Below are 14541 nucleotides of genomic sequence, written 5' to 3' on the forward strand. Positions count from 1 at the left end.
GTTCTTGTTAAGTGTTTGAAAGTTATTATTTTTGTCATAAATTTGCAGATGTTCTTCTGTAGTTTCGATTGTTTTCAGTGTCCTGACTAGTGACTTTGTCTTATAGTGCACTAAGTGTAGTGATTCTAGTGAAGGAGAGGACAAGAAGAAAAGTATAACTTCTGTGTTTTTTTGAAAAACTAAGTGTTCATTGGAAGGTCATAAGCTCGAATCCTGCTGGAGTTACCAATTTTTCTTTGACTGCTGCAAGAATAAGAAACAAGCATTCACAAGCGCACTGGTAGCACTTTTATCTCCATGATTTCTTCTCTGTACCGTATATTATGCTGTTAGCAGCTAATTTACCCAGGTCCGGTGATTGTTTAATAAATTTAATACCTGTACCACTAAAATTGTGTACAAAAATTTGCATCCCCCCCAATGTTCAAAAATCGTCTAAAATTTGATAAATTGTTGAATTATCCCCCCCAATTCTAAACTAACTTCGGCACCACTGGCGTTGGGCCAAAAAAGGTTGAAAAACACTGTTTTAAACTGATACCGTAGTCCTGTTTTGGTATCATGCACGTTATTACGTCCGAGCTTTGTAGCTTCAACCTTTTTCTAGACATCTGCTATGTTTGGCATTTATAAGCTTATGAAAACAAACTAAACTCAACTAGCGTGACTACTGACTACCCAGCGGATGTTGTGGACAAATCCGAGGTTGACAGGTTCGTGGGGCTGCAAAAAGGATGGAAAACACCGGTTTTTCTTATCTACGCAGAACTCGTTGCAGAAATCCTTTTGTTTAAAGGCCATAGCCCACGGCCACGTAGGCCTATGCCAAAGAAACGCTGGATGCGCTGCAATGGTGAACAAAATGTTGTTCATGTAAATCAATTCCGTATTTGTTTTTGTCTTGAATTTTTTCTTTGATGAGTGTTTCTACTAGCCTACTGTATGGGAACGTAAGCCGTCTGCATTGTTGATCTTGATCGAAATCGTGATGATCATGATTTTCTATAAAAGTAGCTATTTTTGTAAAGCTCAATAAATTGATCTTTGAATTGTTTATAAAACTTGACACCAAGTTTCAAAGTAATTAGCCTGTAGCCAGCAGAGCGCAGTTAGGGGCGGGAGGGGAGGAACAATTACCCCCTGAAATGTTATTGATCAGAATTTCATACTCTGTTACAGCATCACTTGACATAGTTTTAACCTACTATTGATTTAGGCTGAAAGTACTCTCAAAACGAGCAAATTTAAGGTATGTTTTTTTCAAAAATTTTGGGGGAGGCTGCCGCTGAGCCCCTCTGGGTGCTTTAAATCAGGGCTTCCCAAACTTTTTTGCTCGCGACTCCTTTTAATCTCCTAAAATTTCCGCGACCCTTTACGGTTAAAAAGATAAACAATGTGAAATATACGTTTGTGATATTTATTAAAAGGCTTAATTAAAACGAAAACTAAAAACAAGCTATCCGTACTCGAAGCCTACTACTTTACTACTTGTAGCCTGCTGAAAACAAAACCAAAAAGTAAACACATTTATTCAGTGTGATGGGTGCGACTGCTCTCTGCTACAAAGCAAGTCTCGCCGTCGCTCGATGTTTGTCAATGCTGGTCTCAAGGCGGTTTCAATGTTACTTGCGCTGGAACAGTATGTTGTCAACGTTGAAAACAATGACACGCACATATACGTGGAGACAAACGGCAGGAGTAGGCTACGGTTACTGCTAAGTCATATAATACTGAACATTCCGCTCTAACCTTTGGCTAAGCCAAAAAGTGCGAAACTTTTTTCCAGAAAATTCAAGCCAAAACTTAGACTTAAAAGATAAATCTGCAAATTTTTCCTGAGATTTAAAAGAGAGGTGCTCGGTACTTTGTTTTTGCATTGCAAATGGGTTTTAGATCCAATCTAAAGTGTCCATTGTCCATTTCTAGAAGAAAAATATAGGTATAGCCTACTTTTTAAACTCTTTCAACAGCCATTGTTAGCCAAAAAAATTTCTGTTACGGTAGGCCTACCAAGAATATTTCAAATAAATCATTTCCACTCTTTTGTTTTTAAATGTTTAATCTTTTGATGAACGCTCCAACTTTAGATTACAATGTAAAAACATAGGCGACATGTTTTCTCTTTGGAAGGACAAATTACATTCGTTCCTCTTTTTTAAGCAAACCTGACAAATAGCATAATTTGAAAAGCCTTTCTAAAAACGACGGACAAAGTCTAAACTTTTTTCCGTTGGAAACAATCACGACTTAATTTTTTAACACTAATAGCCTATCTTTTTAAACTTAAAGCATTGGCTTAAGTTTTGAAATCCACGTTTACAATGCAGCAAAGTGGGTTATAAACTCGTATTCCATATTTCTCTATATAAATTTACAAACTAGGCCTACGGCCTACGGGTAGCCTATAGAGTGCACTATTCTTAATAAAGTTAATAACTGTCACAGCATCTTGCACATACCTAAGTGTTAATATGCAGTGGTTTGTGTAAAATTTGTATACTTTCTGCGACCCCTGAAGTTCGTCACGCGACCCCTCGAGGGGTCACGACCCCCACTTTGGGAAGCCCTGCTTTAAATTGTCTTTAGTGACTCTTTGCCGGACTCACTCACATTTGCAAAAATACTTAGGCCTATTTGCCTCCCGCCGAGTTTTGTGCTGGCTACGCCCCTGTCTACAGCTTATTACGATTTCTTTTTTTTTGCATTATTTTTTTGATTTTAAAAGTTTTCTTTTTTCTCTATTGTTTTTAAACACCCGAAGTAGGCTAACCTTTATATTTGAAGAAAACCACTGGACTTCACTTGAGGATCACAGCAGCACATTTTTTTCATTTTTACTGAACATCAACCTAACTTATCTTGTTTCAGCGAAATTTGCCGATGCTTGACATTTGTCACATCAAGAACAGGAAAGCAGCTGACTCGATGACTGATATAGTTTTTCGCTGCCTACTGTCTGTAGTGGTATCTTAGATTGCTATGGTGTTATTTTATGCGTATTGTATATAATTGTACCGTAGGCTACTATTCTCGCAACAGACAAAATTAATGGTTTCTCTCTCAGCCTAATTTCGTTTCCTTGTGGCTTCATTCAATCAATCAATCAAGTTCATTTCTTCTCTAGCGAAAGTTTGAGGCCAAATAATCTTCGACTACCTGTCTGTTTTGCTTAGATGCTTCAATTTGTAGACAAAAAGTGTCTTTGTATGAATATTCTCAATGAAGTTGAAAATTTATTCCATGCTTTTTCTCAGCTGCAAATTTTATGAAATGCTGAGTAAGCATTTTGGAAAAAATGGAAGGTTTGGTGAGTCATCAATCATCATCATGATTTCTCAAATACAGATAAAAAAAACAAGAAGGTTATGTTCAATCAATCAATCAATCAATCAATGTTTTATTTGTCAGTAACAGGAACATAGGTACATGTTTGAAATATGCAATATACACAGTACAAAAGTTACACAGGTTCCCATACCGACAGGGAGACAACGAGACGACCATACGGTCTATTAGTCAATTGCCACCCATGTTGGATTCCTTTTGAAAACTATTGTAAAGATGATTAGTGTAAAGTTAAAAGACCAGGTTGTAGGTGCTCGGTTTCTCAATTCTTTTCCATGGACATCACCGAAAGTAACTTTTTATTTTTTTATTCTGTGTGGTTACCAGAAACTATGTAGCCGGCATTAGTTATTGTAGCAAAGGACCCCACGCTGCTTTCAATACTTTCAATACGCGAAAAAAAAAAAAATTTCAATACAAAAGACGATCAACCTAGGCTATAAAAAACGTGTGAATGTTTATTTTAGTTGTGATTTGTAATTTTAAAAAAGGGCATTGCTAGAAAAAGGTGATTTTTTGTATTGAGAGGGATTTTTTTGTGATTTTATAATGTAAAAATGCTACGTTATTTTCATTTTCCTCTGAATTGTTGGTTTTAAATTTAAAACCACTTTGGCTTCTTTACTTTCTAAAAGCTTGCACTATCAAATTGACTAAAATAAACCGAATCAAATAGTTTGAGACAGAATTACCAATAGCTTCTACGTTGAATTAAACTTTTTATTTGCAAAATTGGTCTGTTAGCATAGGCTACAATAGTAATTTTATTGTTTTCCTGTCAGAGGTGCTAAGTAATGGTGGCGTATAGGCTATCAGAATTATAGTAGACCTACTGACGTATTTAGTTGTTACTTTGAACTAGAATGTGTTGCTCTGTCTACGTATTTGATCAATAAACAGATATTTATATATGTATGAATGAATAAATAGTTTATAAAGTGCTTCAGTGTATAAAGCTCTGGGGTTAAGTTTTAGGTGCTCTTCCACAAGACGCCCTGTTGGTCAACCAGACAAAATGATGACGTCACACATTGGAATGGACTATTATGAAGGAGGAAGTGCGGGGTGGAAATGGAACGAAATACACCAGAAGGAAATTGTCTCCCATTCATTCATTTCTTGTTCAATTTCAACAAATTTGCTATTGTTGGAAAGCACAAGCATAGATCTAACCAACTAAATTAATACCAAGTCCCAAAATACTACTAGCTCCATCTGGTGGCCACCTAAACTTGACCAAATTCAAACCATCACCAAAACTTCATTTTAAATGATAAACAATCTAAATTAAATCCAATTAAAAGAACATGTTACTGTTTATTAAAGTGGTAACTTTCATTGTTATATCTTATTCAATATGCGCGCAATCGTTGTTCGAAGACAGCCCCCCAACGAAGCTTTTGCCCAATGCATTTCAATGGCGAATCGATCGTCTTCCAGTTCACGCCCTGCATGTTCACGATAATTAATTGTCTCCCATTTATTCATTTCTTGCTCAATTTTAACAGATTTGCTATCGTTAAAAAGCACAAGCATAGATCTAACCAACTAAATTAATACCAAGTCCCAAAATACTACTAGCTCCATCTGGTGGCCACCTAAACTTGACCAAATTCAAACCATTATCAAAAGTTTATTTGGAATGATAAGAACATTAAACGACAGCCAATTAAAAGAACATGTTACTGTTTATTGAAGTGCTAACTTTCATTGTTATATCTTATTCAATATGCGCGCAATCGTTGTTCGAAGACAGCCCCCCAACGAAGCTTTTGCCCAATGCATTTCAATGGCGAATCGATCGTCTTCCAGTTCACGCCCTGCATGTTCACGATAATTAATTGTCTCCCATTTATTCATTTCTTGCTCAATTTAAACAGATTTGCTATCGTTGAAAAGCACAAGCATAGATCTAACCAACTAAATTAATACCAAGTCCCAAAATACTACTAGCTCCATCTGGTGGCCACCTAAACTTGACCAAATTCAAACCATCACCAAAACTTCATTTTAAATGATAAACAATCTAAATCAAATCCAATTAAAAGAACATGTTACTGTTTATTAAAGTGGTAACTTTCATTGTTATATCTTATTCAATATGCGCGCAATCGTTGTTCGAAGACAGCCCCCCAACGAAGCTTTTGCCCAATGCATTTCAATGGCGAATCGATCGTCTTCCAGTTCACGCCCTGCATGTTCACGATAATTAATTGTCTCCCATTTATTCATTTCTTGCTTAATTTCAACAGATTTGCTATCGTTGAAAAGCACAAGCATAGATCTAACCAACTAAATTAATACCAAGTCCCAAAATACTACTAGCTCCATCTGGTGGCCACCTAAACTTGACCAAATTCAAACCATTATCAAAAGTTTATTTGCAATGATAAAAACATTAAACGACAACCAACTAAAAGAACTTGTTACTGTTTATTGAAGGGCTCACTTTCATTTTGACACCTTATTTAATATATGAGCAATCGTTGTTCGAAGACAGCCCCCCAACGAAGCTTTTGGCTAATGCATTTCAATGGCGAATCGATCCTCTTCCAGTTCACGCCCTGCATGTTCACGATAATTAATTGTCTCCCATTTATTCATTTCTTGCTCAATTTCAACAGATTTGCTATCGTTGAAAAGCACAAGCATAGATCTAACCAACTAAACAAATACTAAGTCCCAAAATACTACTAGCTCCATCTGGTGGCCACCCAAACTTGACCAAATTCAAACCATTATCAAAAGTTTATTTGCAATGATAAAAACATTAAACGACAACCAATTAAAAGAACTTGTTACTGTTTATTGAAGGGCTAACTTTTATTTTGACACCTTATTTAATATATGAGCAATCGTTGTTCGAAGACAGCCCCCCAACGAAGCTTTTGCCCAATGCATTTCAATCGCGAATCGATCGTCTTTCTGGATTCACATTGCGTGATCGCGATAATTAATTGTGTCCCATTTATATTGAAAAAATGCTAAAGTCATAGAAAGTATTAGGATCAGGCACACAAATAGCCTAGTTGGTGGTGTGATGGCTTGTCCGAATCAAGTAATGTAACAAACACTGATCAATAGGAAAGCGATGTGTGCTCTAGAGCGGTGTAGAACTTTGATCCTTTGGGAGGTCGTGGAAGAATTCTTGTCACTCGGCCCTCAGTCGACATCTATTGGAAAAGCTCGGTTGAGGAAGCAAGTGATGTCAGCTCCAAGTGCAGGAGCCAGAAAATTGTTCCTATTTGGATGGAGAAACCTCTGCAAATAATAAAAAGCAACAACAACCAGCGAGACAGTGGGTGCGGATACTTATGTTTTGTTCAATGCTTAGCCAAGAAATTTTTTCGCAACACATAGGCTAAGCCTAATAAACCTAGGCTTAAATATGGATCAAAGGTAAGTAACGAAACCGTAATGAAATGACTTGGGCTTGCATTCTCGTGTTCTTTCATTACCACACGAAGTCTTTTTCCCAAAGGCATCCGTGTGTGTAAACAAAATGATTCATAGGTCCAAACCTTAAACGTTAACACACAAAAATCATGTTACAAACGTAAGTTAAAAAAATTATTTTGTTTCATGTGACATTGCACTTTTTTTAGCCTAGTTTGTTTGTTATAGAATAAATATCACAAAGTAGGCTATGTGGGCAGCAACTCTTTTTTATCATTAGGTAGCCCTGAAAAGGGCTGTTTTTTTTTTTTTTTGGCAAATGGACGATGTGGCGGCTACAGTAAGGGGTAGGACTCCCTTATGGCGCGGAGAACTTCCGGAAAATGTCGTCCCCGTGGAAACTGATGTCGCCACATAAATTCATCAAGATACCCAGGTATCATGGGCCTTGTGGTGCCACCCATTCTTTTAAATTTCCGTTTACAATTCAGCCACAGGTTTTCAATGTGGTTCGTATGAACCCCTGTGGCCGAAACATAATGATGGTGATGGTTGACCGTTTGGTGGCGATATCCAAGATCTAAAAAATACGAAAGCAACTTTAAATAAATTTCAGCCTAAAATGCTTGCTGCAACGGTTTCCAAATAGAAATAACAAAAACATGTTAAATTGTTAAATTTATTTTTAATGGATGCATAATTGTTTTGGCATGAGCCATCGTGCTTTTTGAAAAGGAGCTGTGCAGTTAAGTGGCGAGGTCAGTTGATTTTTTTTTCTGCTCCCAAAGTAACTTTAAATGGTTAATTGTTGTTAACAGTTTCTACACTATGAATAAGTTGTATCAAGTGGGACCTGGCATGACAGTTTAAGCCAAATGGTTGGGTCTGATGCTATCACAACAGAAAAGTACACATTGTACTGTGATATGTCTTCAGACAAGCTAAACACAAACTGGTGGTTGAATGACCAATGGGACTGTGCAAGCAATCACTTTTGGGACATATTCCTACGTTATTTTAAGGCTGAAAGAAATTTTTTTCACTTAAAAAGTATTTTTCACTAGGGATGTAGATAAGAGCTACTGCTTTATTTTGTACAATCTTGAAAAGCCTTATTACACTACACTTTGCTATAGATCATGGCAAAAGTATATACCTTTTTAGATTTCAATTCATTGAACCTTTAAAGTGTCTTATTTTATCATGTCTGAAAAGAAAAGCGGGTCTATTTATTGATGAAAACCAAGAAAACAAGTTCTGCTTCTTTTCTCTTGAGTCTCTTTCATTCCATCATACCCTTGACAATCAATTGATGTATCTAGAAAAGTGTCTCCTGGGACATAACCCCTTGTCCCATTGATCATGTATGTAAGCAACCTATGGGACAGTTAATTATCGTGAACATGCAGGGCGTGAACTGGAAGAGGATCGATTCGCCATTGAAATGCATTGGGCAAAAGCTTCGTTGGGGGGCTGTCTTCGAACAACGATTGCGCGCATATTGAATAAGATATAACAATGAAAGTTAGCACTTCAATAAACAGTAACATGTTCTTTTAATTGGCTGTCGTTTAATGTTCTTATCATTGCAAATAAACTTTTGATAATGGTTTGAATTTGGTCAAGTTTAGGTGGCCACCAGATGGAGCTAGTAGTATTTTGGGACTTGGTATTAATTTAGTTGGTTAGATCTATGCTTGTGCTTTTTAACGATAGCAAATCTGTTAAAATTGAGCAAGAAATGAATAAATAGGAGACAATTAATTATCGTGATCACGCAGGGCGTGAACTGGAAGACGATCGATTCGCCATTGAAATGCATTGGGCAAAAGCTTCGTTAGGGGGCTGTCTTCGAACAACGATTGCGCGCATATTGAATAAGATATAACAATGAAAGTTAGCACTTCAATAAACAGTAACATGTTCTTTTAATTAGATTTAATTTAGATTGTTTATCATTTAAAATGAAGTTTTGGTGATGGTTTGAATTTGGTCAAGTTTAGGTGGCCACCAGATGGAGCTAGTAGTATTTTGGGACTTGGTATTAATTTAGTTGGTTAGATCTATGCTTGTGCTTTTTAACGATAGCAAATCTGTTAAAATTGAGCAAGAAATGAATAAATAGGAGACAATTAATTATCGTGATCACGCAGGGCGTGAACTGGAAGACGATCGATTCGCTATTGAAATGCATTGGGCAAAAGCTTCGTTGGGGGGCTGTCTTCGAACAACGATTGCGCGCATATTGAATAAGATACAAAAATGAAAGTTAGCACTTCAATAAACAGTAACATGTTCTTTTAAATGGCTGTCGTTTAATGTTCCTATCCTTTCAAATAAACTTTTGATAATGGTTTGAATTTGGTCAAGTTTAGGTGGCCACCAGATGGAGCTAGTAGTATTTTGGGACTTGGTATTAATTTAGTTGGTTAGATCTATGCTTGTGCTTTTTAACGATAGCAAATCTGTTGAAATTGAGCAAAAAATGAATAAATGGGAGACAATTAATTATCGTGAACATGCAGGGCGTGAACTGGAAGACGATCGATTCGCCATTGAAATGCATTGGGCAAAAGCTTCGTTGGGGGGCGGTCTTCGAACAACGATTGCGCGCATATTGAATAAGATACAAAAATGAAAGTTAGCACTTCAATAAACAGTAACATGTTCTTTTAATTGGATTTAATTTAGATTGTTTATCATTTAAAATGAAGTTTTGGTGATGGTTTGCATGTGGTCAAGTTTAGGTGGCCACTAGATGGAGCTATTAGCATTTTGGGACTTGGTATTAACTTAGTTGGTTAGATCTATGCTTGTGCTTTTCAACGATAGCAAATCTGTTGAAATTGAGCAAGAAATGAATGAATGGGAGACAATTAATTATCGTGAACATGCAGGGCGTGAACTGGAAGAGGATCGATTCGCCATTGAAATGCATTGGGCAAAAGCTTCGTTGGGGGGCTGTCTTCGAACAACGATTGCGCGCATATTGAATAAGATATAACAATGAAAGTTAGCACTTCAATAAACAGTAACATGTTATTTTAATTAGCTGTCGTTTAATGTTCTTATCATTCCAAATAAACTTTTGATAATGGTTTGAATTTGGTCAAGTTTAGGTGGCCACCAGATGGAGCTAGTAGTATTTTGGGACTTGGTATTAATTTAGTTGGTTAGATCTATGCTTGTGCTTTTTAACGATAGCAAATCTGTTAAAATTGAGCAAGAAATGAATAAATGGGAGACAATTAATTATCGTGATCACGCAGGGCGTGAACTGGAAGACGATCGATTCGCCATTGAAATGCATTGGGCAAAAGCTTCGTTAGGGGGCTGTCTTCGAACAACGATTGCGCGCATATTGAATAAGATATAACAATGAAAGTTAGCACTTCAATAAACAGTAACATGTTCTTTTAATTAGATTTGATTTAGATTGTTTATCATTTAAAATGAAGTTTTGGTGATGGTTTGAATTTGGTCAAGTTTAGGTGGCCACCAGATGGAGCTAGTAGTATTTTGGGACTTGGTATTAATTTAGTTGGTTAGATCCCTGCTTGTGCTTTTCAACGATAGCAAATCTGTTTAAATTGAGCAAGAAATGAATAAATGGGAGACAATTAATTATCGTGAACATGCAGGGCGTGAACTGGAAGAGGATCGATTCGCTATTGAAATGCATTGGGCAAAAGCTTCGTTGGGGGGCTGTCTTCGAACAACGATTGCGCGCATATTGAATAAGATATAACAATGAAAGTTAGCACTTCAATAAACAGTAACATGTTCTTTTAATTGGTTGTCGTTTAATGTTCTTATCATTCCAAATAAACTTTTGATAATGGTTTGAATTTGGTCAAGTTTAGGTGGCCACCAGATGGAGCTAGTAGTATTTTGGGACTTGGTATTAATTTAGTTGGTTAGATCTATGCTTGTGCTTTTTAACGATAGCAAATCTGTTAAAATTGAGCAAGAAATGAATAAATGGGAGACAATTAATTATCGTGATCACGCAGGGCGTGAACTGGAAGACGATCGATTCGCCATTGAAATGCATTGGGCAAAAGCTTCGTTAGGGGGCTGTCTTCGAACAACGATTGCGCGCATATTGAATAAGATATAACAATGAAAGTTAGCACTTCAATAAACAGTAACATGTTCTTTTAATTAGATTTGATTTAGATTGTTTATCATTTAAAATGAAGTTTTGGTGATGGTTTGAATTTGGTCAAGTTTAGGTGGCCACCAGATGAAGCTAGTAGTATTTTGGGACTTGGTACTAATTTAGTTGGTTAGATCTATGCTTGTGCTTTTTAACGATAGCAAATCTGTTGAAATTGAGCAAAAAATGAATAAATGGGAGACAATTAATTATCGTGAACATGCAGGGCGTGAACTGGAAGACGATCGATTCGCTATTGATCACGCAGGGCGTGAACTGGAAGACGAACGATTCGCCATTGAAATGCATTGGGCAAAAGCTTCGTTGGGGGACTGTCTTCGAACAACGATTGCTCATATATTAATTAAGGTATAAAAATGAAAGTTAGCACTTCAATAAACAGTAACATGTTCTTTTAATTGGTTGTCGTTTAATGTTTTTATCATTGCAAATAAACTTTTGATAATGGTTTGATTTTGGTCAAGTTTAGGTGGCCACCAGATGGAGCTAGTAGTATTTTGGGACTTGGTTATAACTTAGTTGGTTAGATCCCTGCTTGTGCTTTTCAACGATAGCAAATCTGTTGAAATTGAGCTAGAAATGAATAAATGGGAGACAATTAATTATCGTGAACATGCAGGGCGTGAACTGGAAGACGATCGATTCACCATTGATCACGCAGGGCGTGAACTGGAAGAGGATCGATTCGCCATTGAAATGCATTGGGCAAAAGCTTCGTTGGGGGGCTGTCTTCGAACAACGATTGCGCGCATATTGAATAAGATACAAAAATGAAAGTTAGCACTTCAATAAACAGTAACATGTTCTTTTAATTGGATTTAATTTAGATTGTTTATCATTTAAAATGAAGTTTTGGTGATGGTTTGCATGTGGTCAAGTTTAGGTGGCCACCAGATGGAGCTAGTAGTATTTTGGGACTTGGTATTAATTTAGTTGGTTAGATCTATGCTTGTTCTTTTCAACGATAGCAAATCTGTTAAAATTGAGCAAGAAATGAATAAATGGGAGACAATTAATTATCGTGAACATGCAGGGCGTGAACTGGAAGACGATCGATTCGCCATTGAAATGCATTGGGCAAAAGCTTCGTTGGGGGGCTGTCTTCGAACAACGATTGCGCGCATATTGAATAAGATATAATAATGAAAGTTACCACTTTAATAAACAGTAACATGTTCTTTTAATTGGATTTGATTTAGATTGTTTATCATTTAAAATGAAGTTTTGGTAATGGTTTGAATTTGGTCAAGTTTAGGTGGCCACCAGATGGAGCTAGTAGTATTTTGGGACTTGGTATTAATTTAGTTGGTTAGATCTATGCTTGTGCTTTTTAACGATAGCAAATCTGTTAAAATTGAGCAAGAAATGAATAAATAGGAGACAATTAATTATCGTGATCACGCAGGGCGTGAACTGGAAGACGATCGATTCGCTATTGAAATGCATTGGGCAAAAGCTTCGTTGGGGGGCTGTCTTCGAACAACGATTGCGCGCATATTGAATAAGATACAAAAATGAAAGTTAGCACTTCAATAAACAGTAACATGTTCTTTTAAATGGCTGTCGTTTAATGTTCCTATCCTTTCAAATAAACTTTTGATAATGGTTTGAATTTGGTCAAGTTTAGGTGGCCACCAGATGGAGCTAGTAGTATTTTGGGACTTGGTATTAATTTAGTTGGTTAGATCTATGCTTGTGCTTTTTAACGATAGCAAATCTGTTGAAATTGAGCAAAAAATGAATAAATGGGAGACAATTAATTATCGTGAACATGCAGGGCGTGAACTGGAAGACGATCGATTCGCCATTGAAATGCATTGGGCAAAAGCTTCGTTGGGGGGCGGTCTTCGAACAACGATTGCGCGCATATTGAATAAGATACAAAAATGAAAGTTAGCACTTCAATAAACAGTAACATGTTCTTTTAATTGGATTTAATTTAGATTGTTTATCATTTAAAATGAAGTTTTGGTGATGGTTTGCATGTGGTCAAGTTTAGGTGGCCACTAGATGGAGCTATTAGCATTTTGGGACTTGGTATTAACTTAGTTGGTTAGATCTATGCTTGTGCTTTTCAACGATAGCAAATCTGTTGAAATTGAGCAAGAAATGAATGAATGGGAGACAATTAATTATCGTGAACATGCAGGGCGTGAACTGGAAGAGGATCGATTCGCCATTGAAATGCATTGGGCAAAAGCTTCGTTGGGGGGCTGTCTTCGAACAACGATTGCGCGCATATTGAATAAGATATAACAATGAAAGTTAGCACTTCAATAAACAGTAACATGTTATTTTAATTAGCTGTCGTTTAATGTTCTTATCATTCCAAATAAACTTTTGATAATGGTTTGAATTTGGTCAAGTTTAGGTGGCCACCAGATGGAGCTAGTAGTATTTTGGGACTTGGTATTAATTTAGTTGGTTAGATCTATGCTTGTGCTTTTTAACGATAGCAAATCTGTTAAAATTGAGCAAGAAATGAATAAATGGGAGACAATTAATTATCGTGATCACGCAGGGCGTGAACTGGAAGACGATCGATTCGCCATTGAAATGCATTGGGCAAAAGCTTCGTTAGGGGGCTGTCTTCGAACAACGATTGCGCGCATATTGAATAAGATATAACAATGAAAGTTAGCACTTCAATAAACAGTAACATGTTCTTTTAATTAGATTTGATTTAGATTGTTTATCATTTAAAATGAAGTTTTGGTGATGGTTTGAATTTGGTCAAGTTTAGGTGGCCACCAGATGGAGCTAGTAGTATTTTGGGACTTGGTATTAATTTAGTTGGTTAGATCCCTGCTTGTGCTTTTCAACGATAGCAAATCTGTTTAAATTGAGCAAGAAATGAATAAATGGGAGACAATTAATTATCGTGAACATGCAGGGCGTGAACTGGAAGAGGATCGATTCGCTATTGAAATGCATTGGGCAAAAGCTTCGTTGGGGGGCTGTCTTCGAACAACGATTGCGCGCATATTGAATAAGATATAACAATGAAAGTTAGCACTTCAATAAACAGTAACATGTTCTTTTAATTGGTTGTCGTTTAATGTTCTTATCATTCCAAATAAACTTTTGATAATGGTTTAAATTTGGTCAAGTTTAGGTGGCCACCAGATGGAGCTAGTAGTATTTTGGGACTTGGTATTAATTTAGTTGGTTAGATCTATGCTTGTGCTTTTTAACGATAGCAAATCTGTTAAAATTGAGCAAGAAATGAATAAATGGGAGACAATTAATTATCGTGATCACGCAGGGCGTGAACTGGAAGACGATCGATTCGCCATTGAAATGCATTGGGCAAAAGCTTCGTTAGGGGGCTGTCTTCGAACAACGATTGCGCGCATATTGAATAAGATATAACAATGAAAGTTAGCACTTCAATAAACAGTAACATGTTCTTTTAATTAGATTTGATTTAGATTGTTTATCATTTAAAATGAAGTTTTGGTGATGGTTTGAATTTGGTCAAGTTTAGGTGGCCACCAGATGAAGCTAGTAGTATTTTGGGACTTGGTACTAATTTAGTTGGTTAGATCTATGCTTGTGCTTTCCAACAATAGCAAATTTGTTGAAATTGAACAAGAAATGAATGAATGGGAGACAATTTC

The sequence above is a fragment of the Aplidium turbinatum genome, chromosome 12 (assembly GCF_918807975.1).
Source record: "Aplidium turbinatum chromosome 12, kaAplTurb1.1, whole genome shotgun sequence".
Taxonomy (NCBI): domain Eukaryota; kingdom Metazoa; phylum Chordata; class Ascidiacea; order Aplousobranchia; family Polyclinidae; genus Aplidium; species Aplidium turbinatum.